The sequence below is a fragment of the Ascidiella aspersa genome, chromosome 3 (assembly GCF_963924565.1).
Source record: "Ascidiella aspersa chromosome 3, kaAscAspe10.2, whole genome shotgun sequence".
NCBI lineage: Eukaryota > Metazoa > Chordata > Ascidiacea > Phlebobranchia > Ascidiidae > Ascidiella > Ascidiella aspersa.
This window is the reverse complement of record NC_139449.1, coordinates 31,532,836-31,555,528: the sequence shown is the minus strand read 5'-3', so window position 1 is coordinate 31,555,528 and position 22,693 is coordinate 31,532,836. Positions and strand designations below refer to the sequence as shown.

General features: G+C 38.8%; 86 non-coding genes across 86 annotated transcripts; all 86 read right to left on the bottom strand.

Moving 5' to 3' along the window:
* Nucleotides 1–76: 76 nt before the first annotated feature.
* Trnae-uuc (transfer RNA glutamic acid (anticodon UUC)) lies at nt 77–148 on the bottom strand. Its single transcript has one exon. It is a non-coding gene; the product is annotated as a tRNA-Glu (tRNA).
* A 180-nt stretch (nt 149–328) lies between these two features.
* Trnak-uuu (transfer RNA lysine (anticodon UUU)) lies at nt 329–401 on the bottom strand. Its single transcript has one exon. It is a non-coding gene; the product is annotated as a tRNA-Lys (tRNA).
* Nucleotides 402–579: 178 nt separating this feature from the next.
* Trnae-cuc (transfer RNA glutamic acid (anticodon CUC)) lies at nt 580–651 on the bottom strand. Its single transcript has one exon. It is a non-coding gene; the product is annotated as a tRNA-Glu (tRNA).
* An 87-nt stretch (nt 652–738) lies between these two features.
* On the bottom strand, nt 739–810 carry Trnae-uuc (transfer RNA glutamic acid (anticodon UUC)). Its single transcript has one exon. It is a non-coding gene; the product is annotated as a tRNA-Glu (tRNA).
* Nucleotides 811–988: 178 nt separating this feature from the next.
* Trnak-uuu (transfer RNA lysine (anticodon UUU)) lies at nt 989–1,063 on the bottom strand. The gene has a single exon. It is a non-coding gene; the product is annotated as a tRNA-Lys (tRNA).
* A 175-nt stretch (nt 1,064–1,238) lies between these two features.
* Nucleotides 1,239–1,310, bottom strand: Trnae-cuc (transfer RNA glutamic acid (anticodon CUC)). Its single transcript has one exon. It is a non-coding gene; the product is annotated as a tRNA-Glu (tRNA).
* An 87-nt stretch (nt 1,311–1,397) lies between these two features.
* On the bottom strand, nt 1,398–1,469 carry Trnae-uuc (transfer RNA glutamic acid (anticodon UUC)). The gene has a single exon. It is a non-coding gene; the product is annotated as a tRNA-Glu (tRNA).
* A 180-nt stretch (nt 1,470–1,649) lies between these two features.
* On the bottom strand, nt 1,650–1,722 carry Trnak-uuu (transfer RNA lysine (anticodon UUU)). The gene has a single exon. It is a non-coding gene; the product is annotated as a tRNA-Lys (tRNA).
* A 178-nt stretch (nt 1,723–1,900) lies between these two features.
* Trnae-cuc (transfer RNA glutamic acid (anticodon CUC)) lies at nt 1,901–1,972 on the bottom strand. Its single transcript has one exon. It is a non-coding gene; the product is annotated as a tRNA-Glu (tRNA).
* An 87-nt stretch (nt 1,973–2,059) lies between these two features.
* On the bottom strand, nt 2,060–2,131 carry Trnae-uuc (transfer RNA glutamic acid (anticodon UUC)). The gene has a single exon. It is a non-coding gene; the product is annotated as a tRNA-Glu (tRNA).
* A 180-nt stretch (nt 2,132–2,311) lies between these two features.
* Trnak-uuu (transfer RNA lysine (anticodon UUU)) lies at nt 2,312–2,384 on the bottom strand. The gene has a single exon. It is a non-coding gene; the product is annotated as a tRNA-Lys (tRNA).
* Nucleotides 2,385–2,560: 176 nt separating this feature from the next.
* Trnae-cuc (transfer RNA glutamic acid (anticodon CUC)) lies at nt 2,561–2,632 on the bottom strand. The gene has a single exon. It is a non-coding gene; the product is annotated as a tRNA-Glu (tRNA).
* Nucleotides 2,633–2,719: 87 nt separating this feature from the next.
* Trnae-uuc (transfer RNA glutamic acid (anticodon UUC)) lies at nt 2,720–2,791 on the bottom strand. The gene has a single exon. It is a non-coding gene; the product is annotated as a tRNA-Glu (tRNA).
* Nucleotides 2,792–3,219: 428 nt separating this feature from the next.
* On the bottom strand, nt 3,220–3,291 carry Trnae-cuc (transfer RNA glutamic acid (anticodon CUC)). Its single transcript has one exon. It is a non-coding gene; the product is annotated as a tRNA-Glu (tRNA).
* A 180-nt stretch (nt 3,292–3,471) lies between these two features.
* On the bottom strand, nt 3,472–3,544 carry Trnak-uuu (transfer RNA lysine (anticodon UUU)). Its single transcript has one exon. It is a non-coding gene; the product is annotated as a tRNA-Lys (tRNA).
* Nucleotides 3,545–3,719: 175 nt separating this feature from the next.
* On the bottom strand, nt 3,720–3,791 carry Trnae-cuc (transfer RNA glutamic acid (anticodon CUC)). Its single transcript has one exon. It is a non-coding gene; the product is annotated as a tRNA-Glu (tRNA).
* Nucleotides 3,792–4,343: 552 nt separating this feature from the next.
* Nucleotides 4,344–4,415, bottom strand: Trnae-cuc (transfer RNA glutamic acid (anticodon CUC)). The gene has a single exon. It is a non-coding gene; the product is annotated as a tRNA-Glu (tRNA).
* A 746-nt stretch (nt 4,416–5,161) lies between these two features.
* Trnae-cuc (transfer RNA glutamic acid (anticodon CUC)) lies at nt 5,162–5,233 on the bottom strand. The gene has a single exon. It is a non-coding gene; the product is annotated as a tRNA-Glu (tRNA).
* Nucleotides 5,234–5,807: 574 nt separating this feature from the next.
* On the bottom strand, nt 5,808–5,879 carry Trnae-cuc (transfer RNA glutamic acid (anticodon CUC)). Its single transcript has one exon. It is a non-coding gene; the product is annotated as a tRNA-Glu (tRNA).
* Nucleotides 5,880–5,966: 87 nt separating this feature from the next.
* Trnae-uuc (transfer RNA glutamic acid (anticodon UUC)) lies at nt 5,967–6,038 on the bottom strand. The gene has a single exon. It is a non-coding gene; the product is annotated as a tRNA-Glu (tRNA).
* Nucleotides 6,039–6,218: 180 nt separating this feature from the next.
* Nucleotides 6,219–6,291, bottom strand: Trnak-uuu (transfer RNA lysine (anticodon UUU)). The gene has a single exon. It is a non-coding gene; the product is annotated as a tRNA-Lys (tRNA).
* A 176-nt stretch (nt 6,292–6,467) lies between these two features.
* Nucleotides 6,468–6,539, bottom strand: Trnae-cuc (transfer RNA glutamic acid (anticodon CUC)). The gene has a single exon. It is a non-coding gene; the product is annotated as a tRNA-Glu (tRNA).
* An 87-nt stretch (nt 6,540–6,626) lies between these two features.
* Trnae-uuc (transfer RNA glutamic acid (anticodon UUC)) lies at nt 6,627–6,698 on the bottom strand. Its single transcript has one exon. It is a non-coding gene; the product is annotated as a tRNA-Glu (tRNA).
* Nucleotides 6,699–6,876: 178 nt separating this feature from the next.
* On the bottom strand, nt 6,877–6,951 carry Trnak-uuu (transfer RNA lysine (anticodon UUU)). Its single transcript has one exon. It is a non-coding gene; the product is annotated as a tRNA-Lys (tRNA).
* A 175-nt stretch (nt 6,952–7,126) lies between these two features.
* Trnae-cuc (transfer RNA glutamic acid (anticodon CUC)) lies at nt 7,127–7,198 on the bottom strand. Its single transcript has one exon. It is a non-coding gene; the product is annotated as a tRNA-Glu (tRNA).
* An 87-nt stretch (nt 7,199–7,285) lies between these two features.
* Nucleotides 7,286–7,357, bottom strand: Trnae-uuc (transfer RNA glutamic acid (anticodon UUC)). Its single transcript has one exon. It is a non-coding gene; the product is annotated as a tRNA-Glu (tRNA).
* A 180-nt stretch (nt 7,358–7,537) lies between these two features.
* Nucleotides 7,538–7,610, bottom strand: Trnak-uuu (transfer RNA lysine (anticodon UUU)). Its single transcript has one exon. It is a non-coding gene; the product is annotated as a tRNA-Lys (tRNA).
* A 175-nt stretch (nt 7,611–7,785) lies between these two features.
* On the bottom strand, nt 7,786–7,857 carry Trnae-cuc (transfer RNA glutamic acid (anticodon CUC)). The gene has a single exon. It is a non-coding gene; the product is annotated as a tRNA-Glu (tRNA).
* An 87-nt stretch (nt 7,858–7,944) lies between these two features.
* Nucleotides 7,945–8,016, bottom strand: Trnae-uuc (transfer RNA glutamic acid (anticodon UUC)). The gene has a single exon. It is a non-coding gene; the product is annotated as a tRNA-Glu (tRNA).
* Nucleotides 8,017–8,190: 174 nt separating this feature from the next.
* Nucleotides 8,191–8,263, bottom strand: Trnak-uuu (transfer RNA lysine (anticodon UUU)). Its single transcript has one exon. It is a non-coding gene; the product is annotated as a tRNA-Lys (tRNA).
* Nucleotides 8,264–8,438: 175 nt separating this feature from the next.
* On the bottom strand, nt 8,439–8,510 carry Trnae-cuc (transfer RNA glutamic acid (anticodon CUC)). Its single transcript has one exon. It is a non-coding gene; the product is annotated as a tRNA-Glu (tRNA).
* Nucleotides 8,511–8,849: 339 nt separating this feature from the next.
* Nucleotides 8,850–8,922, bottom strand: Trnak-uuu (transfer RNA lysine (anticodon UUU)). Its single transcript has one exon. It is a non-coding gene; the product is annotated as a tRNA-Lys (tRNA).
* A 177-nt stretch (nt 8,923–9,099) lies between these two features.
* Nucleotides 9,100–9,171, bottom strand: Trnae-cuc (transfer RNA glutamic acid (anticodon CUC)). Its single transcript has one exon. It is a non-coding gene; the product is annotated as a tRNA-Glu (tRNA).
* Nucleotides 9,172–9,351: 180 nt separating this feature from the next.
* Trnak-uuu (transfer RNA lysine (anticodon UUU)) lies at nt 9,352–9,424 on the bottom strand. Its single transcript has one exon. It is a non-coding gene; the product is annotated as a tRNA-Lys (tRNA).
* Nucleotides 9,425–9,599: 175 nt separating this feature from the next.
* On the bottom strand, nt 9,600–9,671 carry Trnae-cuc (transfer RNA glutamic acid (anticodon CUC)). The gene has a single exon. It is a non-coding gene; the product is annotated as a tRNA-Glu (tRNA).
* Nucleotides 9,672–9,758: 87 nt separating this feature from the next.
* On the bottom strand, nt 9,759–9,830 carry Trnae-uuc (transfer RNA glutamic acid (anticodon UUC)). The gene has a single exon. It is a non-coding gene; the product is annotated as a tRNA-Glu (tRNA).
* An 87-nt stretch (nt 9,831–9,917) lies between these two features.
* Nucleotides 9,918–9,989, bottom strand: Trnae-uuc (transfer RNA glutamic acid (anticodon UUC)). Its single transcript has one exon. It is a non-coding gene; the product is annotated as a tRNA-Glu (tRNA).
* A 393-nt stretch (nt 9,990–10,382) lies between these two features.
* Nucleotides 10,383–10,454, bottom strand: Trnae-cuc (transfer RNA glutamic acid (anticodon CUC)). Its single transcript has one exon. It is a non-coding gene; the product is annotated as a tRNA-Glu (tRNA).
* An 87-nt stretch (nt 10,455–10,541) lies between these two features.
* Nucleotides 10,542–10,613, bottom strand: Trnae-uuc (transfer RNA glutamic acid (anticodon UUC)). The gene has a single exon. It is a non-coding gene; the product is annotated as a tRNA-Glu (tRNA).
* A 587-nt stretch (nt 10,614–11,200) lies between these two features.
* Trnae-cuc (transfer RNA glutamic acid (anticodon CUC)) lies at nt 11,201–11,272 on the bottom strand. The gene has a single exon. It is a non-coding gene; the product is annotated as a tRNA-Glu (tRNA).
* Nucleotides 11,273–11,359: 87 nt separating this feature from the next.
* Nucleotides 11,360–11,431, bottom strand: Trnae-uuc (transfer RNA glutamic acid (anticodon UUC)). Its single transcript has one exon. It is a non-coding gene; the product is annotated as a tRNA-Glu (tRNA).
* Nucleotides 11,432–11,611: 180 nt separating this feature from the next.
* On the bottom strand, nt 11,612–11,684 carry Trnak-uuu (transfer RNA lysine (anticodon UUU)). The gene has a single exon. It is a non-coding gene; the product is annotated as a tRNA-Lys (tRNA).
* Nucleotides 11,685–11,859: 175 nt separating this feature from the next.
* On the bottom strand, nt 11,860–11,931 carry Trnae-cuc (transfer RNA glutamic acid (anticodon CUC)). Its single transcript has one exon. It is a non-coding gene; the product is annotated as a tRNA-Glu (tRNA).
* An 87-nt stretch (nt 11,932–12,018) lies between these two features.
* Nucleotides 12,019–12,090, bottom strand: Trnae-uuc (transfer RNA glutamic acid (anticodon UUC)). The gene has a single exon. It is a non-coding gene; the product is annotated as a tRNA-Glu (tRNA).
* A 180-nt stretch (nt 12,091–12,270) lies between these two features.
* Trnak-uuu (transfer RNA lysine (anticodon UUU)) lies at nt 12,271–12,343 on the bottom strand. Its single transcript has one exon. It is a non-coding gene; the product is annotated as a tRNA-Lys (tRNA).
* Nucleotides 12,344–12,679: 336 nt separating this feature from the next.
* Nucleotides 12,680–12,751, bottom strand: Trnae-uuc (transfer RNA glutamic acid (anticodon UUC)). Its single transcript has one exon. It is a non-coding gene; the product is annotated as a tRNA-Glu (tRNA).
* A 179-nt stretch (nt 12,752–12,930) lies between these two features.
* Trnak-uuu (transfer RNA lysine (anticodon UUU)) lies at nt 12,931–13,005 on the bottom strand. Its single transcript has one exon. It is a non-coding gene; the product is annotated as a tRNA-Lys (tRNA).
* Nucleotides 13,006–13,180: 175 nt separating this feature from the next.
* Nucleotides 13,181–13,252, bottom strand: Trnae-cuc (transfer RNA glutamic acid (anticodon CUC)). The gene has a single exon. It is a non-coding gene; the product is annotated as a tRNA-Glu (tRNA).
* Nucleotides 13,253–13,340: 88 nt separating this feature from the next.
* Trnae-uuc (transfer RNA glutamic acid (anticodon UUC)) lies at nt 13,341–13,412 on the bottom strand. Its single transcript has one exon. It is a non-coding gene; the product is annotated as a tRNA-Glu (tRNA).
* A 429-nt stretch (nt 13,413–13,841) lies between these two features.
* On the bottom strand, nt 13,842–13,913 carry Trnae-cuc (transfer RNA glutamic acid (anticodon CUC)). The gene has a single exon. It is a non-coding gene; the product is annotated as a tRNA-Glu (tRNA).
* Nucleotides 13,914–14,343: 430 nt separating this feature from the next.
* On the bottom strand, nt 14,344–14,415 carry Trnae-cuc (transfer RNA glutamic acid (anticodon CUC)). Its single transcript has one exon. It is a non-coding gene; the product is annotated as a tRNA-Glu (tRNA).
* An 87-nt stretch (nt 14,416–14,502) lies between these two features.
* On the bottom strand, nt 14,503–14,574 carry Trnae-uuc (transfer RNA glutamic acid (anticodon UUC)). The gene has a single exon. It is a non-coding gene; the product is annotated as a tRNA-Glu (tRNA).
* A 179-nt stretch (nt 14,575–14,753) lies between these two features.
* On the bottom strand, nt 14,754–14,826 carry Trnak-uuu (transfer RNA lysine (anticodon UUU)). The gene has a single exon. It is a non-coding gene; the product is annotated as a tRNA-Lys (tRNA).
* Nucleotides 14,827–15,001: 175 nt separating this feature from the next.
* Trnae-uuc (transfer RNA glutamic acid (anticodon UUC)) lies at nt 15,002–15,073 on the bottom strand. The gene has a single exon. It is a non-coding gene; the product is annotated as a tRNA-Glu (tRNA).
* Nucleotides 15,074–15,662: 589 nt separating this feature from the next.
* On the bottom strand, nt 15,663–15,734 carry Trnae-cuc (transfer RNA glutamic acid (anticodon CUC)). Its single transcript has one exon. It is a non-coding gene; the product is annotated as a tRNA-Glu (tRNA).
* An 87-nt stretch (nt 15,735–15,821) lies between these two features.
* Trnae-uuc (transfer RNA glutamic acid (anticodon UUC)) lies at nt 15,822–15,893 on the bottom strand. Its single transcript has one exon. It is a non-coding gene; the product is annotated as a tRNA-Glu (tRNA).
* Nucleotides 15,894–16,073: 180 nt separating this feature from the next.
* Nucleotides 16,074–16,146, bottom strand: Trnak-uuu (transfer RNA lysine (anticodon UUU)). Its single transcript has one exon. It is a non-coding gene; the product is annotated as a tRNA-Lys (tRNA).
* A 177-nt stretch (nt 16,147–16,323) lies between these two features.
* Trnae-cuc (transfer RNA glutamic acid (anticodon CUC)) lies at nt 16,324–16,395 on the bottom strand. The gene has a single exon. It is a non-coding gene; the product is annotated as a tRNA-Glu (tRNA).
* An 87-nt stretch (nt 16,396–16,482) lies between these two features.
* On the bottom strand, nt 16,483–16,554 carry Trnae-uuc (transfer RNA glutamic acid (anticodon UUC)). Its single transcript has one exon. It is a non-coding gene; the product is annotated as a tRNA-Glu (tRNA).
* Nucleotides 16,555–16,733: 179 nt separating this feature from the next.
* Trnak-uuu (transfer RNA lysine (anticodon UUU)) lies at nt 16,734–16,806 on the bottom strand. The gene has a single exon. It is a non-coding gene; the product is annotated as a tRNA-Lys (tRNA).
* Nucleotides 16,807–16,983: 177 nt separating this feature from the next.
* On the bottom strand, nt 16,984–17,055 carry Trnae-cuc (transfer RNA glutamic acid (anticodon CUC)). The gene has a single exon. It is a non-coding gene; the product is annotated as a tRNA-Glu (tRNA).
* An 87-nt stretch (nt 17,056–17,142) lies between these two features.
* Nucleotides 17,143–17,214, bottom strand: Trnae-uuc (transfer RNA glutamic acid (anticodon UUC)). The gene has a single exon. It is a non-coding gene; the product is annotated as a tRNA-Glu (tRNA).
* A 180-nt stretch (nt 17,215–17,394) lies between these two features.
* On the bottom strand, nt 17,395–17,467 carry Trnak-uuu (transfer RNA lysine (anticodon UUU)). The gene has a single exon. It is a non-coding gene; the product is annotated as a tRNA-Lys (tRNA).
* A 175-nt stretch (nt 17,468–17,642) lies between these two features.
* Trnae-cuc (transfer RNA glutamic acid (anticodon CUC)) lies at nt 17,643–17,714 on the bottom strand. The gene has a single exon. It is a non-coding gene; the product is annotated as a tRNA-Glu (tRNA).
* An 87-nt stretch (nt 17,715–17,801) lies between these two features.
* On the bottom strand, nt 17,802–17,873 carry Trnae-uuc (transfer RNA glutamic acid (anticodon UUC)). Its single transcript has one exon. It is a non-coding gene; the product is annotated as a tRNA-Glu (tRNA).
* A 168-nt stretch (nt 17,874–18,041) lies between these two features.
* On the bottom strand, nt 18,042–18,114 carry Trnak-uuu (transfer RNA lysine (anticodon UUU)). The gene has a single exon. It is a non-coding gene; the product is annotated as a tRNA-Lys (tRNA).
* Nucleotides 18,115–18,290: 176 nt separating this feature from the next.
* Nucleotides 18,291–18,362, bottom strand: Trnae-uuc (transfer RNA glutamic acid (anticodon UUC)). The gene has a single exon. It is a non-coding gene; the product is annotated as a tRNA-Glu (tRNA).
* Nucleotides 18,363–18,449: 87 nt separating this feature from the next.
* Trnae-uuc (transfer RNA glutamic acid (anticodon UUC)) lies at nt 18,450–18,521 on the bottom strand. Its single transcript has one exon. It is a non-coding gene; the product is annotated as a tRNA-Glu (tRNA).
* A 180-nt stretch (nt 18,522–18,701) lies between these two features.
* Trnak-uuu (transfer RNA lysine (anticodon UUU)) lies at nt 18,702–18,774 on the bottom strand. Its single transcript has one exon. It is a non-coding gene; the product is annotated as a tRNA-Lys (tRNA).
* Nucleotides 18,775–18,949: 175 nt separating this feature from the next.
* On the bottom strand, nt 18,950–19,021 carry Trnae-uuc (transfer RNA glutamic acid (anticodon UUC)). The gene has a single exon. It is a non-coding gene; the product is annotated as a tRNA-Glu (tRNA).
* Nucleotides 19,022–19,200: 179 nt separating this feature from the next.
* Trnak-uuu (transfer RNA lysine (anticodon UUU)) lies at nt 19,201–19,273 on the bottom strand. The gene has a single exon. It is a non-coding gene; the product is annotated as a tRNA-Lys (tRNA).
* A 177-nt stretch (nt 19,274–19,450) lies between these two features.
* Trnae-cuc (transfer RNA glutamic acid (anticodon CUC)) lies at nt 19,451–19,522 on the bottom strand. The gene has a single exon. It is a non-coding gene; the product is annotated as a tRNA-Glu (tRNA).
* Nucleotides 19,523–19,609: 87 nt separating this feature from the next.
* Trnae-uuc (transfer RNA glutamic acid (anticodon UUC)) lies at nt 19,610–19,681 on the bottom strand. The gene has a single exon. It is a non-coding gene; the product is annotated as a tRNA-Glu (tRNA).
* A 180-nt stretch (nt 19,682–19,861) lies between these two features.
* Nucleotides 19,862–19,934, bottom strand: Trnak-uuu (transfer RNA lysine (anticodon UUU)). The gene has a single exon. It is a non-coding gene; the product is annotated as a tRNA-Lys (tRNA).
* Nucleotides 19,935–20,109: 175 nt separating this feature from the next.
* On the bottom strand, nt 20,110–20,181 carry Trnae-cuc (transfer RNA glutamic acid (anticodon CUC)). Its single transcript has one exon. It is a non-coding gene; the product is annotated as a tRNA-Glu (tRNA).
* Nucleotides 20,182–20,268: 87 nt separating this feature from the next.
* Nucleotides 20,269–20,340, bottom strand: Trnae-uuc (transfer RNA glutamic acid (anticodon UUC)). The gene has a single exon. It is a non-coding gene; the product is annotated as a tRNA-Glu (tRNA).
* A 168-nt stretch (nt 20,341–20,508) lies between these two features.
* Trnak-uuu (transfer RNA lysine (anticodon UUU)) lies at nt 20,509–20,581 on the bottom strand. Its single transcript has one exon. It is a non-coding gene; the product is annotated as a tRNA-Lys (tRNA).
* Nucleotides 20,582–20,757: 176 nt separating this feature from the next.
* Trnae-uuc (transfer RNA glutamic acid (anticodon UUC)) lies at nt 20,758–20,829 on the bottom strand. The gene has a single exon. It is a non-coding gene; the product is annotated as a tRNA-Glu (tRNA).
* Nucleotides 20,830–20,916: 87 nt separating this feature from the next.
* Trnae-uuc (transfer RNA glutamic acid (anticodon UUC)) lies at nt 20,917–20,988 on the bottom strand. Its single transcript has one exon. It is a non-coding gene; the product is annotated as a tRNA-Glu (tRNA).
* A 180-nt stretch (nt 20,989–21,168) lies between these two features.
* Nucleotides 21,169–21,241, bottom strand: Trnak-uuu (transfer RNA lysine (anticodon UUU)). The gene has a single exon. It is a non-coding gene; the product is annotated as a tRNA-Lys (tRNA).
* Nucleotides 21,242–21,415: 174 nt separating this feature from the next.
* Trnae-cuc (transfer RNA glutamic acid (anticodon CUC)) lies at nt 21,416–21,487 on the bottom strand. Its single transcript has one exon. It is a non-coding gene; the product is annotated as a tRNA-Glu (tRNA).
* A 180-nt stretch (nt 21,488–21,667) lies between these two features.
* On the bottom strand, nt 21,668–21,740 carry Trnak-uuu (transfer RNA lysine (anticodon UUU)). Its single transcript has one exon. It is a non-coding gene; the product is annotated as a tRNA-Lys (tRNA).
* A 177-nt stretch (nt 21,741–21,917) lies between these two features.
* Nucleotides 21,918–21,989, bottom strand: Trnae-cuc (transfer RNA glutamic acid (anticodon CUC)). Its single transcript has one exon. It is a non-coding gene; the product is annotated as a tRNA-Glu (tRNA).
* An 87-nt stretch (nt 21,990–22,076) lies between these two features.
* Nucleotides 22,077–22,148, bottom strand: Trnae-uuc (transfer RNA glutamic acid (anticodon UUC)). Its single transcript has one exon. It is a non-coding gene; the product is annotated as a tRNA-Glu (tRNA).
* Nucleotides 22,149–22,328: 180 nt separating this feature from the next.
* Nucleotides 22,329–22,401, bottom strand: Trnak-uuu (transfer RNA lysine (anticodon UUU)). Its single transcript has one exon. It is a non-coding gene; the product is annotated as a tRNA-Lys (tRNA).
* Nucleotides 22,402–22,576: 175 nt separating this feature from the next.
* Trnae-cuc (transfer RNA glutamic acid (anticodon CUC)) lies at nt 22,577–22,648 on the bottom strand. Its single transcript has one exon. It is a non-coding gene; the product is annotated as a tRNA-Glu (tRNA).
* Nucleotides 22,649–22,693: the final 45 nt, after the last annotated feature.

Here is a 22,693-nt window from a genome sequence, read left to right as displayed (position 1 = left end):
TCAGGACAGGGATATTTGAAACCAATACACAATATTTATCTCGGCAGTTAAATATTTTTTAGTAACAAAAAATAAATTCCCAGACCGGGAATTGAACCTGGGACGCCTGGGTGAAAGCCAGGAATCCTAACCACTAGACCATCTGGGAGACGGTGACTACTTACAACGAGAGGTGTGAAGCAAATACCATACTTAAAAAATCTATTTCAATAGTTTCGTTTTTAAATCGTAAAGGAATTAAGACAGATCATCCTAAACAAAATCTGCTCATCTACGAACAAAAATTCTCAAAATACAAATTTTATTTAGAAATTTGTTATAAAATTTGCGCCTGATAAGGGACTTGAACCCTTGACCGTTGGATTAAAAGTCCAACGCTCTACCGACTTAGCTAACCGGGCGTTGAGAAATGTTTTATTTCTCTCAAAATAAGTATATTGCCGACAAACAACGGTCACATAATGAGCTATAAAAGAGGGTAAAGCATCGTTGCATCAACAGTAAGAATCTTAGTTTATATTTGCATAGAGGCAAATTGTGGTAGTAGGGGGATACTAGTTCAGTTTAAAAGAAAAAAGTTTCCCAGACCGGGAATTGAACCCGGGCCGCCTGGGTGAGAGCCAGGAATCCTAACCACTAGACCATCTGGGAGATGTCTTTGCTCAGTACAGGGATGTTTGAAACCAATACACAATATTTATCTCGGCAGTTAAAGGTTTTTTAGTAACAAAGAATTAATTCCCAGACCGGGAATTGAACCCGGGCCGCGTGGGTGAAAGCCAGGAATCCTAACCACTAGACCATCTGGGAGACGTTGACTAATTACAACGACAGGTATGAAGCAAATACCATACTTAAAAAATCAATTTCAATAGTTTCGTTTTTAAATCGTAAAGGAATTAATACAGATGATCCTAAACAAGATCTGCTCATATACGAACAAAAATTCTCAAAATTCAAATTTTATTTAGAAACTTGTAATAAAATTTGCGGCCGATAAGGGACTTGAACCCTTGACCGTTGGATTAAAAGTCCAACGCTCTACCGACTGAGCTAACCGGGCGTTGAGAAATGTTTATTTCTCTCAAGATAAGTGTATTGCCGACAAAAACCGGTCAGATAATGAGCTATAAAAGAGGGCAAACCATCGTTGCATCAACAGTAAGAATCTTAGTTTATATTTGCATAGAGGCACAATGTGGTAGTAGGGATACTAGTTCAGTTTAAAAGAAAAAAGTTTCCCAGACCGGGAATTGAACCCGGGCTGCCTGGGTGAGAGCCAGGAATCCTAACCACTAGACCATCTGGGAGATATCTTTGCTCAGTACAGGGATATTTGAAAACAATACACAATATTTATCTCGGCAGTTAAAGGTTTTTTAGTAACAAAGAAATAATTCCCAGACCGGGAATTGAACCCGGGCCGCCTGGGTGAAAGCCAGGAATCCTAACCACTAGACCATCTGGGAGACGTTGACTAATTCCAACGAGAGGTATGAAGCAAATAACATACTTAAAAAATCTATTTCAATAGTTTCGTTTTTAAATCGAAAAGGAATTAATACAGATGATCCTAAACAAGATCTGCTCATATACGAACAAAAATTCTCAAAATTCTGATTTTATTTAGAAACTTGTAATAAAATTTGCGCCCGATAAGGGACTTATACCCTTGACCGTTGGATTAAAAGTCCAACGCTCTACCGACTGAGCTAACCGGGCGTTGAGAAATGTTTTATTTCTCTCAAAATAAGTGTATTGCCGACAAAAAACGGTCACATAATGAGCTATAAAAGAGGGTAAACCATCGTTACATCAACAGTAAGAATCTTAGTTTATATTTGCATAGAGGCACAATGTGGTAGTAGGGGGATACTAGTTCAGTTTAAAAGAAAAAAGTTTCCCAGACCGGGAATTGAACCTGGGCCGCCTGGGTGAGAGCCAGGAATCCTAACCACTAGACCATCTGGGAGATGTCTTTGCTCAGGACAGGGATATTTGAAACCAATACACAATATTTATCTCGGCAGTTAAAGATTTTTTAATAACAAAGAATAAATTCCCAGAACGGGAATTGAACCCGGGACGCCTGGGTGAAAGCCAGGAATCCTAACCACTAGACCATCTGGGAGATGGTGACTACTTACAACGAGAGGTGTGAAGCAAATACCATACTTAAAAAATCTATTTCAATAGTTTCCTTTTTAAATCGTAAAGGAATAAAGACAGATCATCCTAAACAAAATCTGCTCATCTACGAACAAAAATTCTCAAAATACAAATTTTATTTAGAAATTTGTTATAAAATTTGCGCCCGATAAGGGACTTGAACCCTTGACCGTTGGATTAAAAGTCCAACGCTCTACCGACTGAGCTAACCGGGCGTTGAGAAATGTTTTATTTCTCTCAAAATAAGTGTATTGCCGACAAACAACGGTCACATTATGAGCTATAAAAGAGGGCAAACCATCGTTGCATCAACAGTAAGAATCTTAGTTTATATTTGCATAGAGGCACAATGTGGTAGTAGGGATACTAGTTCAGTTTAAAAGAAAAAAGTTTCCCAGACGGGGAATTGAACCCGGGCCGCCTGGGTGAGAGCCAGGAATTCTAACCACTAGACCATCTGGGAGATGTCTTTGCTCAGTACAGGGATGTTTGAAACCAATACACAATATTTATCTCGGCAGTTAAAGGTTTTTTAGTAACAAAGAATTAATTCCCAGACCGGGAATTGAACCCGGGCCGCCTGGGTGAAAGCCAGGAATCCTAACCACTAGACCATCTGGGAGACGTTGACTAATTACAACGAGAGGTATGAAGCAAATACCATACTTACAAAATCAATTTCAATAGTTTCGTTTTTAAATCGTAAAGGAATTAATACAGATGATCCTAAACAAGATCTGCTCATATACGATCAAAAATTCTCAAAATTCAAATTTTATTTAGAAACTTGTAATAAAATTTGCGCCCGATAAGGGACTTATACCCTTGACCGTTGGATTAAAAGTCCAACGCTCTACCGACTTAGTTAACCGGGCGTTGAGAAATGTTTATTTCTCTAAAGATAAGTGTATTGCCGACAAAAATCGGTCACATAATGAGCTATAAAAGAGGTTAAACCAACGTTGCATCAACAGTAAGAATCTTAGTTTATATTTGCATAGAGGCACAATGTGGTAGTAGGGATACTAGTTCAGTTTAAAAGAAAAAAGTTTCCCAGACCGGGAATTGAACCAGGGCCGCTTGGGTGAGAGCCAGGAATCCTAACCACTAGACCATCTGGGAGACGTTGACTAATTACAACGAGAGGTATGAAGCAAATACCATACTTAAAAAATCAATTTCAATAGTTTTGTTTTTAAATCGTAAAGGAATTAATACAGATGATCCTAAACAAAATCTGCTCATAAACAAACAAAAATTCTCAAAATTCTAATTTTATTTAGAAATTTGTAATAAAATTTGCGCCCGATAAGGGACTTGAACCCTTGACCGTTGGATTAAAAGTCCAACGCTCTACCGACTGAGCTAACCGGGCGTTGAGAAATGTTTATTTCTCTCAAGATAAGTGTATTGCCGACAAAAACCGGTCAGATAATGAGCTATAAAAGAGGGTAAACCATCGTTGCATCAACAGTAAGAATCTTAGTTTATATTTGCATAGAGGCACAATGTGGTAGTAGGGATTCTAGTTCAGTTTAAAAGAAAAAAGTTTCCCAGACCGGGAATTGAACCCGGGCCGCCTGGGTGAGAGCCAGGAATCGTAACCACTAGACCATCTTGGAGATGTATTTGCTCAGGGCATGGATATTTGAAACCTATACACAATATTCATCTTGGCAGTTGAAGGTCTTTTAGTAACAAAGAAATAATTCCCAGACCGGGAATTGAACCCGAGCCACCTGGGTGAAAACAAGGAATCCTAACCACTAGACCATCTGGTAGACGTTGACTACTTACAACGAGAGGTATGAAGCAAATACCATCATTCAAAAATCAATTTGAATAGTTTCCTTTTTAAATCGTAAAGGAATTAAGACAGATCATCCTAAACAAAATCTGCTCATATACGAACAAAAATTCTCAAAATACAAATTTTATTTAGAAATTTGTAATAAAATTTGCGCCCGATAAGGGACTACCGACTGAGCTAACCGGGCGTTGAGAAATGTTTATTTGTCTCAAGATAAGTGTATTGCCGACAAAAAACGGTCACATAATGAGCTATAAAAGAGGATAAACCATCGTTGCATCAATAGTAAGAATCTTAGTTTATATTTGCAAAGAGGCAAATTGTGGCAGTAGGGGGATACTAGTTCAGTTTAAAAGAAAAAAGTTTCCCAGACGGGGAATTGAACCCGGGCCGCCTGGATGAGAGCCAGGAATCCTAACCACTAGACCATCTGGGAGATGTCTTTGCTGAGTACAGGGATATTTGAAACCAATACACAATATTTTTCCCGGTAGTTAAAGGTTTTTTAGTAACAAAGAAATAATTCCAAGACCGGGAATTGAACCCGGGCCGCGTGGGTGAAAGCCAGGAATCCTAACCACTAGACCATCTGGGAGACGTTGACTAATTACAACGAGAGGTATGAAGCAAATACCATACTTAAAAAATCAATTTCAATAGTTTCGTTTTTAAATCGTAAAGGAATTAATACAGATGATCCTAAAAAAGATCTGCTCATATACGAACAATAATTCTCAAAATTTAAATTTTATTTAGAAACTAGTAATAAAATTTGCGCCCGATGCGGGACTTGAACCCTTGACCGTTGGATTAAAAGTCCAACGCTCTACCGACTGTGCTAACCGGGCGTTGAGAAATGTGTATTTCTCTCAAGATAAGTGTATTGCCGACAAAAACCGGTCACATAATGAGCTATAAAAAAGGGTAAACCATCGTTACATCAACAGTAAGAATCTTAGTTTATATTTGCATAGAGGCACAATGTGGTAGTAAGGATACTAGTTCAGTTTAAAAGAAAAAAGTTTCCCAGACCGGGAATTGAACTTGGGCCGCCTGGGTGAGAGCCAGGAATCCTAAACACTAGACCATCTGGGAGATGTCTTTGCTCAGGACAGGGATATTTGAAACCAATACACAATATTTATCTCGGCAGTTAAAGATTTTTTAATAACAAAGAATAAATTCCCAGACCGGGAATTGAACCCGGGCCGCCTGGGTGAGAGCCAGGAATCCTAACCACTAGACCATCTGGGAGATGTCTTTGCTCAGTACAGGGATGTTTGAAACCAATACACAATATTTATCTCGGCAGTTAAAGGTTTTTTAGTAACAAAGAATTAATTCCCAGACCGGGAATTGAACCCGGGCCGCCTGGGTGAAAGCCAGGAATCCTAACCACGAGCCCATCTGGGAGACGTTGACTAATTACAACGAGAGGTATGAAGAAAATAAATCAATTTCAATAGTTTCGTTTTTAAATCGTAAAAGAATTAATACAGATGATCCTAAACAAGATCTGCTCATATACGAACAAAAATTCTCAAAATAAAAATTTTATTTAGAAACTTGTAATAAAATTTGCGCCCGATAAGAGACTTATACCCTTGACCGTTGGATTAAAAGTCCAACGCTCTACCGACTGAGCTAACCGGGCGTTGAGAAATGTTTATTTATCTCAAGATAAGTGTATTGCCGACAAAAACCGGTAACATAATGAGCAATAAAAGAGGTTAAACCAACGTTGCATCAACAGTAAGAATCTTAGTTTATATTTGCATAGAGGCACAATGTGGTAGTAGGGATACTAGTTCAGTTTAAAAGAAAAAATTTCCCAGACCGGGAATTGAACCCGGGCCGCCTGGCTGAGAGCCAGGAATCCTAACCACTAGACCATCTGGGAGATGTCTTTGCTCAGTACAGGGATGTTTGGAACCAATACACAATATTTATCTCGGCAGTTAAAGGTTTTTTAGTAACAAAGAATTAATTCCCAGACCGGGAATTGAACCCGGGCCGCCTGGGTGAAAGCCAGGAATCCTAACCACCAGACCATCTGGGAGACGTTGACTAATTACAACGAGAGGTATGAAGCAAATACCATACTTAAAAAATCTATTTCAATAGTTTCCTTTTTAAATCGTAAAGGAATAAAAACAGATCATCCTAAACAAAATCTGCTCATATACGAACAAAAATTCTCAAAATACAAATTTTATTTAGAAATTTGTTATAAAATTTGCGCCCGATAAGGGACTTGAACCCTTGACCGTTGGATTAAAAGTCCAACGCTCTACCGACTGAGCTAACCGGGCGTTGAGAAATGTTTTATTTCTCTCAAAATAAGTGTATTGCCGACAAACAACGGTCACATAATGACCTATAAAAGAGGGCAAACCATCGTTGCATCAACAGTAAGAATCTTAGTTTATATTTGCATAGAGGCACAATGTGGTAGTAGGGATACTAGTTCAGTTTAAAAGAAAAAAGTTTCCCAGACGGGGAATTGAACCCGGGCCGCCTGGGTGAGAGCCAGGAATCCTAACCACTAGACCATCTGGGAGATGTATTTGCTCAGTACAGGGATGTTTGAAACCAATACACAATATTTATCTCGGCAGTTAAAGGTTTTTTAGTAACAAAGAATTAATTCCCAGACCGGGAATTGAACCCGGGCCGCCTGGGTGAAAGCCAGGAATCCTAACCACTAGACCATCTGGGAGACGTTGACTAATTACAACGAGAGGTATGAAGCAAATACCATACTTAAAAAATCAATTTCAATAGTTTCGTTTTTAAATCGTAAAGGAATTAATACAGATGATCCTAAACAAGATCTGCTCATATACGATCAAAAATTCTCAAAATTCAAATTTTATTTAGAAACTTGCAATAAAGTTTGCGGCCGATAAGGGACTTGAACCCTTGACCGTTGGATTAAAAGTCCAACGCTCTACCGACTGAGCTAACCGGGCGTTGACATATGTTTATTTCTCTCAAGATAATTGTATTGCCGACAAAAACCGGTCAGATAATGAGCTATAAAAGAGGGCAAACCATCGTTGCATCAACAGTAAGAATCTTAGTATATATTTGCATAGAGGCACAATTCGGTAGTAGGGATACTAGTTCAGTTTAAAAGAAAAAAGTTTCCCAGACCGGGAATTGAACCCGGGCCGCCTGGGTGAGAGCCAGGAATCCTAACCACTAGACCATCTGGGAGATGTCTTTGCTCAGTACAGGGATGTTTAAAACCAATACACAATATTTATCTCGGCAGTTAAAGGTTTTTTAGTAACAAAGAATTAATTCCCAGACCGGGAATTGAACCCGGGCCGCGTGGGTGAAAGCCAGGAATCCTAACCACTAGACCATCTGGGAGACGTTGACTAATTACAACGAGAGGTATGAAGCAAATACCATACTTAAAAAATCAATTTCAATAGTTTCGTTTTTAAATCGTAAAGGAATTAATTCAGATGATCCTAAACAAGATCTGCTCATATACGAACAAAAATTCTCAAAATTCAAATTTTATTTAGAAACTTGTAATAAAATTTGCGCCCGATAAGGGACTTGAACCCTTGACCGTTGGATTAAAAGTCCAACGCTCTACCGACTGAGCTAACCGGGCGTTGAGAAATTTTTATTTCTCTCAAGATAAGTGTATTGCCGACAAAAACCGGTCAGATAATGAGCTATAAAAGAAGGCAAACCATCGTTGCATCAACAGTAAGAATCTTAGTTTATATTTGCATAGAGGCACAATGTGGTAGTAGGGATACTAGTTCAGTTTAAAAGAAAAAAGTTTCCCAGACCGGGAATTCAACCCGGGCCGCCTGGGTGAGAGCCAGGAATCCTAACCACTAGACCATCTGGGAGATGTCTTTGCTCAGTACAGGGATGTTTAAAACCAATACACAATATTTATCTCGGCAGTTAAAGGTTTTTTAGTAACAAAGAATTAATTCCCAGACCGGGAATTGAACCCGGGCCGCGTGGGTGAAAGCCAGGAATCCTAACCACTAGACCATCTGGGAGACGTTGACTAATTACAACGAGAGGTATGAAGCAAATACCATACTTAAAAAATCAATTTCAATAGTTTTAAATCGTAAAGGAATTAATACAGATGATCCTAAACAAGATCTGCTCATATACGAACAAAAATTCTCAAAATACAAATTTTATTTAGAAACTTGTAATAAAATTTGCGCCCGATAAGGGACTTGAACCCTTGACCGTTGGATTAAAATTCCAACGCTCTACCGACTGAGCTAACCGGGCGTTGAGAAATGTTTATTTCTCTCAAGATAAGTGTATTGCCGACAAAAACCGGTCAGATAATGAGCTATAAAAGAGGGCAAACCATCGTTGCATCAACAGTAAGAATCTTAGTTTATATTTGCATAGAGGCACAATGTGGTAGTAGGGATACTAGTTCAGTTTAAAAGAAAAAAGTTTCCCAGAACGGGAATTGAACCCGGGCCGCCTGGGTGAGAGCCAGGAATCCTAACCACTAGACCATCTGGGAGATGTCTTTGCTCAGTACAGGGATGTTTGAAACCAATACACAATATTTATCTCGGCAGTTAAAGGTTTTTTAGTAACAAAGAATTAATTCCCAGTCCGGGAATTGAACCCGGGCCGCCTGGGTGAAAGCCAGGAATCCTAACCGCTAGACCATCTGGGAGACGTTGACTAATTACAACGAGAGGTATGAAGCAAATACCATACTTAAAAAATCAATTTCAATAGTTTTCGTTTTGAATTGCAAAGGAATTGAGACAGATTATCCTACACAAAATCTGCTCATATTCGAACAAAAATTCTCAAAATACAAATTTTATTTAGAAATTTGTAATAAAATTTGCGCCCGATAAGGGACTTGAACCCTTGACCGTTGGATTAAAAGTCCAACGATCTACCGACTGAGCTAACCGGGCGTTAAGAAATTTTTATTTCTCTCAAAATAAGTGTATTGCCGACAAAATACGGTCACATAATGAGCTATAAAAGAGGGTAAACCATCGTTGTGTCAACAGTAAGAATCTTAGTTTATATTTGCATAGAGGCACACTGTGGTGGTAGGGGGATACTAGTTCAGTTCAAAAGAAAAAAATTTCCCAGACCGGGAATTGAACCCGGGCCGCCTGGGTGAGAGCCAGGAATCCTAACCACTAGACCATCATGGAGACCTTGACTACTTACAACGAGAGGTATGAAGCAAATACCATACTTAAAAAATCTATTTCAATAGTTTTGTTTTTAAATCGTAAAGGAATTAATACAGATGATCCTAAACAAGATCTGCTCATAAACAAACAAAAATTCTCAAAATTCTAATTTTATTTAGAAATTTGTAATAAAATTTGCGCCCGATAAGGGACTTGAACCCTTGACCGTTGGATTAAAAGTCCAACGCTCTACCGACTGAGCTAACCGGGCGTTGAGAAATGTTTATTTCTCTCAAGATAAGTGTATTGCCGACAAAAACCGGTCAGATAATGAGCTATAAGAGAGGGTAAACCATCGTTGCATCAACAGTAAGAATCTTAGTTTATATTTGCATAGAGGCACAATGTGGTAGTAGGGATACTAGTTCAGTTTAAAAGAAAAAAGTTTCCCAGACCGGGAATTGAACCCGGGCCGCCTGGCTGAGAGCCAGGAATCCTAACCACTAGACCATCTGGGAGATGTCTTTGCTCAGTACAGGGATATTTGAAGCCAATACACAATATTTATCTCGGCAGTTAAAGGTTTTTTAGTAACAAAGAAATAATTCCCAGACCGGGAATTGAACCCGGGCCGCCTGGGTGAAAGCCAGGAATCCTAACCACTAGACCATCTGGGAGATGTCTTTGCTCAGTACAGGGATATTTGAAACCAATACAAAATAATTTTCTCGGCAGTTAAAGGTTTTTTAGTAATAATGAAATAATTCCCAGACCGGGAATTGAACCCGTGCCGCCTGGGTGAAAGCCAGGAATCCTAACCACTAGACCATCTGGGAGACGGTGACTACTTACAACGTGAGGTATGAAGCAAATACCATACTTAAAAAATAAATTTCAATAGTTTCCTTTTTAAATCGTAAAGGAATTAATACAGATCATCCTAAACAAAATCTGCTCATATACGAACAAAAACTCTCAAAATACAAATTTTATTTAGAAATTTGTAATAAAATTTGCGCCCGATAAGGGACTACCGACTGAGCTAACCGGGCGTTGAGAAATGTTTATTTCTTTCAAAATAAGTTAATTGCCGACAAAAAACGGTCACATAATGAGCTATAAAAGAGGGTAAACCATCGTTGCATCAATAGTAAGAATCTTAGTTTATATTTGCAAAGAGGCAAATTGTGGTAGTAGGGGGATACTAGTTCAGTTTAAAAGAAAAAAGTTTCCCAGACGGGGAATTGAACCCGGGCCGCCTGGGTGAGAGCCAGGAATCCTAACCACTAGACCATCTGGGAGATGTCTTTGCTCAGTACAGGGATATTTGAAACCAATACACAATATTTTTCCCGGTAGTTAAAGGTTTTTTAGTAACAAAGAAATAATTCCAAGACCGGGAATTGAACCCGGGCCGCCTGGGTGAAAGCCAGGAATCCTAACCACTAGACCATCTGGGAGACGTTGACTAATTACAACGAGAGGTATGAAGCAAATACCATACTTAAAAAATCAATTTCAATAGTTTCGTTTTTAAATCGTAAAGGAATTAATACAGATGATCCTAAAAAAGATCTGCTCATATACGAACAATAATTCTCAAAATTTAAATTTTATTTAGAAACTAGTAATAAAATTTGCGCCCGATGCGGGACTTGAACCCTTGACCGTTGGATTAAAAGTCCAACGCTCTACCGACTGTGCTAACCGGGCGTTGAGAAATGTTTATTTCTCTCAAGATAAGTGTATTGCCGACAAAAACCGGTCACATAATGAGCTATAAAAGAGGGTAAACCATCGTTACATCAACAGTAAGAATCTTAGTTTATATTTGCATAGAGGCACAATGTGGTAGTAAGGATACTAGTTCAGTTTAAAAGAAAAAAGTTTCCCAGACCGGGAATTGAACTTGGGCCGCCTGGGTGAGAGCCAGGAATCCTAACCAATAGACCATCTGGGAGATGTCTTTGCTCAGGACAGGGATATTTGAAACCAATACACAATATTTATCTCGGCAGTTAAAGATTTTTTAATAACAAAGAATAAATTCCCAGACCGGGAATTGAACCCGGGCCGCCTGGGTGAGAGCCAGGAATCCTAACCACTAGACCATCTGGGAGATGTCTTTGCTCAGTACAGGGATGTTTGAAACCAATACACAATATTTATCTCGGCAGTTAAAGGTTTTTTAGTAACAAAGAATTAATTCCCAGACCGGGAATTGAACCCGGGCCGCCCGGGTGAAAGCCAGGAATCCTAACCACTAGACCATCTGGGAGACGTTGACTAATTACAACGAGAGGTATGAAGCAAATACCATACTTAAAAAATCTATTTCAATAGTTTCGTTTTTAAATCGAAAAGGAATTAATACAGATGATCCTAAACAAGATCTGCTCATACACGAACAAAAATTCTCAAAATTCAAATTTTATTTAGAAACTTGTAATAAAATTTGCGCCCGATAAGGGACTTATACCCTTGACCGTTGGATTAAAAGTCCAACGCTCTACCGACTGAGCTAACCGGGCGTTGAGAAATGTTTATTTATCTCAAGATAAGTGTATTGCCGACAAACAACGGTCACATAATGAGCTATAAAAGAGGTTAAACCAACGTTGCATCAACAGTAAGAATCTTAGTGTATATTTGCATAGAGGCACAATGTGGTAGTAGGGATACTAGTTCAGTTTAAAAGAAAAAAGTTTCCTAGAACGGGAATTGAACCCGGGCCGCCTGGGTGAGAGCCAGAAATCCTAACCACTAGACCATCTGGGAGATGTCTTTGCTCAGTACAGGGATATTTGAAACCAATACACAATATTTATCTCGGCAGTTAAAGGTTTTTTAGTAACAAAGAAATAATTCCCAGACCGGGAATTGAACCCGGGCCGCCTGGGTGAAAGCCAGGAATCCTAACCACTAGACCATCTGGGAGACGTTGACTAATTACAACGAGAGGTATGAAGCAAATACCATACTTAAAAAATCAATGTCAATAGTTTCCTTTTTAAATCGTAAAGGAATTAAGACAGATCATCCTAAACAAAATCTGCTCATATACGAACAAAAATTCTCAAAATACAAATTTTATTTAGAAATTTGTTATAAAGTTTGCGCCTGATGAGGGACTTGAACCCTTGACCGTTGGATTAAAAGTCCAACGCTCTACCGACTGAGCTAACCGGGCGTTGAGAAATGTTTTATTTCTCTCAAAATAAGTGTATTGCCGACAAACAACGGTCACATAATGAGCTATAAAAGAGGGTAAAGCATCGTTGCATCAACAGTAAGAATCTTAGTTTATATTTGCATAGAGGTAAATTGTGGTAGTAGGGGGATACTAGTTCAGTTTAAAAGAAAAAAGTTTCCCAGACCGGGAATTGAACCCGGGCCGCCGGGTGAGAGCAAGGAATCCTAACCACTAGACCATCTGGGAGATGTCTTTGCTCAGTACAGGGATGTTTAAAACCAATACACAATATTTATCTCGGCAGTTAAAGGTTTTTTAGTAACAAAGAATTAATTCCCAGACCGGGAATTGAACCCGGGCCGCGTGGGTGAAAGCCAGGAATCCTAACCACTAGACCATCTGGGAGACGTTGACTAATTACAACGAGAGGTATGAAGCAAATACCATACTTAAAAAATTCAATTTCCATAGTTTCGTTTTTAAATCGTAAAGGAATTAATACAGATTATCCTAAACAAGATCTGCTCATATACGAACAAAAATTCTCAAAATTCAAATTTTATTTAGAAACTTGTAATAAAATTTGCGACCGATAAGGGACTTGAACCCTTGACCGTTGGATTAAAAGTCCAACGCTCTACCGACTGAGCTAACCGGGCGTTGAGAAATGTTTATTTCTCTCAAGATAAGTGTATTGCCGACAAAAAACGATCAGATAATGAGCTATAAAAGAGGGCAAACCATCGTTACATCAACAGTAAGAATCTTAGTTTATATTTGCATAGAGGCACAATGTGGTAGTAGGGATACTAGTTCAGTTTAAAAGAAAAAAGTTTCCCAGGCCGGGAATTGAACCCGGGCCGCCTGGGTGAGAGCCAGGAATCCTAACCACTAGACCACCTGGGAGATATCTTTGCTCAGTACAGGGATATTTGAAAACAATACACAATATTTATCTCGGCAGTTAAAGGTTTTTTTAGTAACAAAGAAATAATTCCCAGACCGGGAATTGAACCCGGGCCGCCTGGGTGAAAGCCAGGAATCCTAACCACTAGACCATCTGGGAGACGTTGACTAATTACAACGAGAGGTATGAAGCAAATACCATAGTTAAAAATCTATTTCAATAGTTTCGTTTTTAAATCGAAAAGGAATTAATACAGATGATCCTAAACAAGATCTGCTCATATACGAACAAAAATTCTCAAAATTCTAATTTTATTTAGAAACTTGTAATAAAATTTGCGCCCGATAAGAGACTTATACCCTTGACCGTTGGATTAAAAGTCCAACGCTCTACCGACTGAGTTAACCGGGCGTTGAGAAATGTTTTATTTCTCTCAAAATAAGTGTATTGCCGACAAACAACGGTCACATAATGAGCTATAAAAGAGGGTAAACCATCGTTGCATCAACAGTAAGAATCTTAGTTTATATTTGCATAGAGGCAAATTGTGGTAGTAGGGGGATACTAGTTCAGTTTAAAAGAAAAAATTTCCCAGACCGGGAATTGAACCTGGGCCGCCTGGGTGAGGGCCAGGAATCCTAACCACTAGACAATCTGGGAGACGGTGACTACTTACAACGAGAGGTGTGAAGCAAATACCATACTTAAAAAATCTATTTCAATAGTTTCCTTTTTAAATCGTAAAGGAATTAAGACAGATCATCCTAAACAAAATCTGCTCATCTACGAACAAAAATTATCAAAGTACAAATTATATTTTGAAATTTGTTATAAAATTTGGGCCCGATAAGGGACTTGAACCCTTGACCGTTGGATTAAAGTCCAACGCTCTACCGACTGAGCTAACCGGGCGTTGAGAAATGTTTTATTTCTCTCAAAATAAGTGTATTGCCGACAAAATACGGTCACATAATGAGCTATAAAAGAGGGTAAACCATCGTTGCATCAACAGTAAGAATCTTAGTTTATATTTGCATAGAGGCAAATTGTGGTAGTAGGGGAATACTAGTTCAGTTTAAAAGAAAAAAGTTTCCCAGACCGGGAATTGAACCCGGGCCGCCTGGGTGAGAGCCAGGAATCCTAACCACTAGAACATCAGGGAGATGTCTTTGCTCAGTACAGGTATGTTTGAAACCAATACACAATATTTATCTCGGCAGTTAAAGGTTTTTTAGTAACAAAGAATTAAATCCCAGACCGGGAATTGAACCCGGGCCGCATGGGTGAAAGCCAGGAATCCTAACCACTAGACCATCTGGGAGACGTTGATTAATTACAACGAGAGGTATGAAGCAAATACCATACTTAAAAAATCAATTTCAATAGTTTTCGTTTTGAATTGTAAAGGAATTGAGCAGATTATCCTACACAAAATCTGCTCATATACGAACAAAAATTCTCAAAATACAAATTTTATTTAGAAATTTGTAATAAAATTTGCGCCCGATAAGGGACTTGAACCCTTGACCGTTGGATTAAAAGTCCAACGCTCTACCGACTGAGCTAACCGGGCGTTGAGAAATGTTTATTTCTCTCAAGATAAGTGTATTGCCGACAAAAACCGGTCAGATAATGAGCTATAAGAGAGGGTAAACCATCGTTGCATCAACAGTAAGAATCTTAGTTTATATTTGCATAGAGGCACAATGTGGTAGTAGGGATACTAGTTCAGCTTAAAAGAAAAAAGTTTCCCAGACCGGGAATTGAACCCGGACCGCCTGGGTGAAAGCCAGGAATCCTAACCACTAGACCATCTGGGAGATGTCTTTGTTCAGTACAGGGATATTTGAAACCAATACAAAATAATTTTCTCGGCAGTTAAAGGTTTTTTAGTAACAATGAAATAATTCCCAGACCGGGAATTGAACCCGGGCCGCCGGGGTGAAAGCCAGGAATCCTAACTACTAGACCATCTGGGAGACGGTGACTACTTACAACGAGAGGTATGAAGAAAATACCATGCTTAAAAAATCAATTTCAATAGTTTCGTTTTTAAATCGTAAAGGAATTAATACAGATGATCCTAAAAAAGATCTGCTCATATACGAACAAAAATTCTCAAAATTCAAATTTTATTTAGAAACTTGTAATAAAATTTGCGCCCGATAAGGGACTTGAACCCTTGACCGTTGGATTAAAAGTACAACGCTCTACTGACTGAGCTAACCGGGCGTTGAGAAATGTTTATTTCTCTCAAGATAAGTGTATTGCCGACAAAAACCGGTCACATAATGAGCTATAAAAGAGGGTAAACCATCGTTGCATCAACAGTAAGAATCTTAGTTTATATTTGCATAGAGGTAAATTGTGGTAGTAGGGGGATACTAGTTCAATTCAAAAGAAAAAAGTTTCCCAGACCGGGAATTGAACCCGGGCCGCCTGGGTGAGAGCCAGGAATCCTAACCACTAGACCATCTGGGAGATGTCTTTGCTCAGTACAGGGATATTTGAAACCAATGCACAATATTTATCTCGGCAGTTGAAGGTATTTTAGTAACAAAGAATTAATTCCCAGACCGGGAATTGAACCCGGGCCGCCTGGGTGAAAGCCAGGAATCCTAACTACTAGACCATCTGGGAGACGGTGACTACTTACAACGAGAGGTGTGAAGCAAATACCATACTTAAAAAATCAATTTAAATAGTTTTTGTTTTGAATTGTAAAGGAATTGAGACAGATTATCCTACACAAAATCTGCTCATATACGAACAAAAATTCTCAAAATACAAATTTTATTTAGAAATTTGTAATAAAATTTGCGCCCGATAAGGGACTTGAACCCTTGACCGTTGGATTAAAAGTCCAACGCTCTACCGACTGAGCTAACCGGGCGTTAAGAAATTTTTATTTCTCTCAAAATAAGTGTATTGCCGACAAAATACGGTCACATAATGAGCTATAAAAGAGGGTAAACCATAGTAGAATCAACAGTAAGAATCTTAGTTTATATTTGCAAAGAGGCAAATTGTGGTAGTAGGGGGATACTAGTTCAGTTCAAAAGAAAAAATTTTCCCAGACCGGGAATTGAACCCGGGCCGCCTGGGTGAGAGCCAGGAATCCTAACCACTAGACCATCTGGGAGATGTCTTTGCTCAGTACAGGGATATTTGAAACCAATACACAATATTTATCTCGGCAGTTAAAGGTTTTTTAGTAACAAAGAAATAATTCCCATACCGGGAATTGAACCCGGGCCGCCTGGGTGAAAGCCAGGAATCCTAACCACTAGACCATCTGGGAGACGTTGTTTAATTACAACGAGAGGTATGAAGCAAATACCATACTTAAAAAATCTATTTCAATAGTTTCGTTTTTAAATCGTAAAGGAATTAATACAGATGATCCTAAACAAGATCTGCTCATATACGAACAAAAATTCTCAAAATTCAAATTTTATTTAGAACTTGTAATAAAATTTGCGCCCGATAAGGGACTTGAACCCTTGACCGTTGGATTAAAAGTCCAACGCTCTACCGACTGAGCTAACCGGGCGTTAAGAAATGTTTATTTCTCTCAAAATAAATGTATTGCCGACAAAAAACGGTCACGCAATGAGCTATAAAAGAGGTTAAACCATCGTTGCATCAACAGTAAGAATCTTAGTTTATATTTGCATAGAGGCACATTGTGGTAGTAGGGGGATAGTAGTTCAGTTCAAAAGAAAAAAAATTCCCAGACCGGGAATTGAACCCGGCCCGCATGGGTGAGAGCCAGGAATCCTAACCACTAGACCATCTGGGAGATGTCTTTGCTCAGGACAGGGATATTTGAAACCAATACACAATATTTATCTCGGCAGTTAAAGATTTTTTAGTAACAAAGAATAAATTCCCAGACCGGGAATTGAACCCGGGCCGCCTGGGTGAAAGCCAGGAATCCTAACTACTAGACCATCTGGGAGACGGTGACTACTTACAACGAGAGGTATGAAGAAAATACCATGCTTAAAAAATCAATTTCAATAGTTTCGTTTTTAAATCGTAAAGGAATTAATACAGATGATCCTAAAAAAGATCTGCTCATATACGAAAAAAAATTCTCAAAATTCAAATTTTATTAAGAAACTTGTAATAAAATTTGCGCCCGATAAGGGACTTGAACCCTTGACCGTTGGATTAAAAGTACAACGCTCTACCGACTGAGCTAACCGGGCGTTGCGAAATGTTTATTTCTCTCAAGATAAGTGTATTGCCGACAAAAACCGGTCACATAATGAGCTATAAAAGAGGGTAAACCATCGTTGCATCAACAGTAAGAATCTTAGTTTATATTTGCATAGAGGTAAATTGTGGTAGTAGGGATACTAGTTCAATTCAAAAGGAAAAAGTTTCCCAGACCGGGAATTGAACCCGGGACGCCTGGGTGAGAGCCAGGAATCCTAACCACTAGACCATCTGGGAGATGTCTTTGCTCAGTACAGGGATATTTCAAACCAATGCACAATATTTATCTCGGCAGTTGAAGGTCTTTTAGTAACAAAGAATTAATTCCCAGACCGGGAATTGAACCCGGGCCGCCTGGGTGAAAGCCAGGAATCCTAACTACTAGACCATCTGGGAGACGGTGACTACTTACAACGAGAGGTATGAAGCAAATACCATGCTTAAAAAATCAATTTCTGTAGTTTCCTTTTAAAATCGTAAATGAATTAAGACAGATCAACATAAACAAAATCTGCTCATATACGAACAAAAATTCTCAAAATTCAAATTTTGTTTAGAAATTTGTGCCCGATAAGGGACTTGAACCCTTGACCGTTGGATTAAAAGTCCAACGCTCTACCGACTGAGCTAACCGGGCGTTAAGAAATGTTTATTTCTCTCAAAATAAGTGTATTGCCGACAAAAAACGGTCACGCAATGAGCTATAAAAGAGGTTAAACAATCGTTGCATCAACAGTAAGAATCTTAGTTTATATTTGCATAGAGGCACAATGTGGTAGTAGGGATACTAGTTCAGTTTTAAAAGAAAAAAGTTTCCCAGACCGGGAATTGAACCCGGGCCGCCTGGGTGAAAGCCAGGAATCCTAACCACTAGACCATCTGGGAGATGTCTTTGCTCAGTACAGGGATATTTGAAACCAATACAAAATAATTTTCTCGGCAGTTAAAGGTTTTTTAGTAACAATGAAATAATTCCCAGACCGGGAATTGAACCCGGGCCGCCTGGGTGAAAGCCAGGAATCCTAACCACTAGGCCATCTGGGAGACGTTGACCAATTACAACGAGAGGTATGAAGCAAATACCATACTTAAAAAATCAATTTCAATAGTTTCGTTTTTAAATCGTAAAGGAATTAATACAGATGATCCTAAACAAGATCTGCTCATAAACAAACAAAAATTCTCAAAATTCTAATTTTATTTAGAAATTTGTAATAAAATGTGCGCCCGATAAGGGACTTGAACCCTTGACCGTTGGATTAAAAGTCCAACGCTCTACCGACTGAGCTAACCGGGCGTTGAGAAATGTTTATTTCTCTCAAGATAAGTGTATTGCCGACAAAAACCGGTCAGATAATGAGCTATAAGAGAGGGTAAACCATCGTTGCATCAACAGTAAGAATCTTAGTTTATATTTGCATAGAGGCACAATGTGGTAGTAGGGATACTAGTTCAGTTTAAAAGAAAAAAGTTTCCCAGACCGGGAATTGTACCCGGGCCGCCTGGGTGAAAGCCAGGAATCCTAACCACTAGACCATCTGGGAGACGTTGTCTAATTACAACGAGAGGTATGAAGCAAATACCATACTGAAAAAATCTATTTCAATAGTTTCGTTTTTAAATCGTAAAGGAATTAATACAGATGATCCTAAACAAGATCTGCTCATATACGAACAAAAATTCTCAAAATTCAAATTTTATTTAGAACTTGTAATAAAATTTGCGCCCGATAAGGGACTTGAACCCTTGACCGTTGGATTAAAAGTCCAACGCTCTACCGACTGAGCTAACCGGGCGTTAAGAAATGTTTATTTCTCTCAAAATAAATGTATTGCCGACAAAAAACGGTCACGCAATGAGCTATAAAAGAGGTTAAACCATCGTTGCATCAACAGTAAGAATCTTAGTTTATATTTGCATAGAGGCACATTGTGGTAGTAGGGGGATAGTAGTTCAGTTCAAAAGAAAAAAAATTCCCAGACCGGGAATTGAACCCGGCCCGCATGGGTGAGAGCCAGGAATCCTAACCACTAGACCATCTGGGAGATGTCTTTGCTCAGGACAGGGATATTTGAAACCAATACACAATATTTATCTCGGCAGTTAAAGATTTTTTAGTAACAAAGAATAAATTCCCAGACCGGGAATTGAACCCGGGCCGCCTGGGTGAAAGCCAGGAATCCTAACTACTAGACCATCTGGGAGACGGTGACTACTTACAACGAGAGGTATGAAGAAAATACCATGCTTAAAAAATCAATTTCAATAGTTTCGTTTTTAAATCGTAAAGGAATTAATACAGATGATCCTAAAAAAGATCTGCTCATATACGAAAAAAAATTCTCAAAATTCAAATTTTATTAAGAAACTTGTAATAAAATTTGCGCCCGATAAGGGACTTGAACCCTTGACCGTTGGATTAAAAGTACAACGCTCTACCGACTGAGCTAACCGGGCGTTGCGAAATGTTTATTTCTCTCAAGATAAGTGTATTGCCGACAAAAACCGGTCACATAATGAGCTATAAAAGAGGGTAAACCATCGTTGCATCAACAGTAAGAATCTTAGTTTATATTTGCATAGAGGTAAATTGTGGTAGTAGGGATACTAGTTCAATTCAAAAGGAAAAAGTTTCCCAGACCGGGAATTGAACCCGGGACGCCTGGGTGAGAGCCAGGAATCCTAACCACTAGACCATCTGGGAGATGTCTTTGCTCAGTACAGGGATATTTCAAACCAATGCACAATATTTATCTCGGCAGTTGAAGGTCTTTTAGTAACAAAGAATTAATTCCCAGACCGGGAATTGAACCCGGGCCGCCTGGGTGAAAGCCAGGAATCCTAACTACTAGACCATCTGGGAGACGGTGACTACTTACAACGAGAGGTATGAAGCAAATACCATGCTTAAAAAATCAATTTCTGTAGTTTCCTTTTAAAATCGTAAATGAATTAAGACAGATCAACATAAACAAAATCTGCTCATATACGAACAAAAATTCTCAAAATTCAAATTTTGTTTAGAAATTTGTGCCCGATAAGGGACTTGAACCCTTGACCGTTGGATTAAAAGTCCAACGCTCTACCGACTGAGCTAACCGGGCGTTAAGAAATGTTTATTTCTCTCAAAATAAGTGTATTGCCGACAAAAAACGGTCACGCAATGAGCTATAAAAGAGGTTAAACAATCGTTGCATCAACAGTAAGAATCTTAGTTTATATTTGCATAGAGGCACAATGTGGTAGTAGGGATACTAGTTCAGTTTTAAAAGAAAAAAGTTTCCCAGACCGGGAATTGAACCCGGGCCGCCTGGGTGAAAGCCAGGAATCCTAACCACTAGACCATCTGGGAGATGTCTTTGCTCAGTACAGGGATATTTGAAACCAATACAAAATAATTTTCTCGGCAGTTAAAGGTTTTTTAGTAACAATGAAATAATTCCCAGACCGGGAATTGAACCCGGGCCGCCTGGGTGAAAGCCAGGAATCCTAACCACTAGGCCATCTGGGAGACGTTGACCAATTACAACGAGAGGTATGAAGCAAATACCATACTTAAAAAATCAATTTCAATAGTTTCGTTTTTAAATCGTAAAGGAATTAATACAGATGATCCTAAACAAGATCTGCTCATAAACAAACAAAAATTCTCAAAATTCTAATTTTATTTAGAAATTTGTAATAAAATGTGCGCCCGATAAGGGACTTGAACCCTTGACCGTTGGATTAAAAGTCCAACGCTCTACCGACTGAGCTAACCGGGCGTTGAGAAATGTTTATTTCTCTCAAGATAAGTGTATTGCCGACAAAAACCGGTCAGATAATGAGCTATAAGAGAGGGTAAACCATCGTTGCATCAACAGTAAGAATCTTAGTTTATATTTGCATAGAGGCACAATGTGGTAGTAGGATACTAGTTCAGTTTAAAAGAAAAAAGTTTCCCAGACCGGGAATTGAACCCGGGCCGCATGGGTGAGAGCCAGGAATCCTAACCACTAGACCATCTGGGAGACGTTGACTAATTACAACGAGAGGTATGAAGCAAATACCATACTTAAAAAATCAATTTCAAAAGTTTTCGTTTTGAATTGTAAAGGAATTGAGACAGATTATCCTAAACAAAATCTGCTCATATACGAACAAAAATTCTCAAAATACAAATTTTATTTAGAAATTTGTAATAAAATTTGCGCCCGATAACGGACTTGAACCCTTGACCGTTGGATTAAAAGTCCAACGCTCTACCGACTGAGCTAACCGGGCGTTAAGAAATTTTTATTTTTCTCAAAATAAGGGTATTGCCGACAAAATACGGTCACATAATGAGCTATAAAAGAGGGTAAACCATCGTTGTGTCAACAGTAAGAATCTTAGTTTATATTTGCATAGAGGCACATTGTGGTAGTAGGGGGATAGTAGTTCAGTTCAAAAGAAAAAAAATTCCCAGACCGGGAATTGAACCCGGCCCGCATGGGTGAGAGCCAGGAATCCTAACCACTAGACCATCTGGGAGATGTCTTTGCTCAGGACAGGGATATTTGAAACCAATACACAATATTTATCTCGGCAGTTAAAGATTTTTTAGTAACAAAGAATAAATTCCCAGACCGGGAATTGAACCCGGGCCGCCTGGGTGAAAGCCAGGAATCCTAACTACTAGACCATCTGGGAGACGGTGACTACTTACAACGAGAGGTATGAAGAAAATACCATGCTTAAAAAATCAATTTCAATAGTTTCGTTTTTAAATCGTAAAGGAATTAATACAGATGATCCTAAAAAAGATCTGCTCATATACGAACAAAAATTCTCAAAATTCAAATTTTATTAAGAAACTTGTAATAAAATTTGCGCCCGATAAGGGACTTGAACCCTTGACCGTTGGATTAAAAGTACAACGCTCTACCGACTGAGCTAACCGGGCGTTGCGAAATGTTTATTTCTCTCAAGATAAGTGTATTGCCGACAAAAACCGGTCACATAATGAGCTATAAAAGAGGGTAAACCATCGTTGCATCAACAGTAAGAATCTTAGTTTATATTTGCATAGAGGTAAATTGTGGTAGTAGGGATACTAGTTCAATTCAAAAGGAAAAAGTTTCCCAGACCGGGAATTGAACCCGGGACGCCTGGGTGAGAGCCAGGAATCCTAACCACTAGACCATCTGGGAGATGTCTTTGCTCAGTACAGGGATATTTCAAACCAATGCACAATA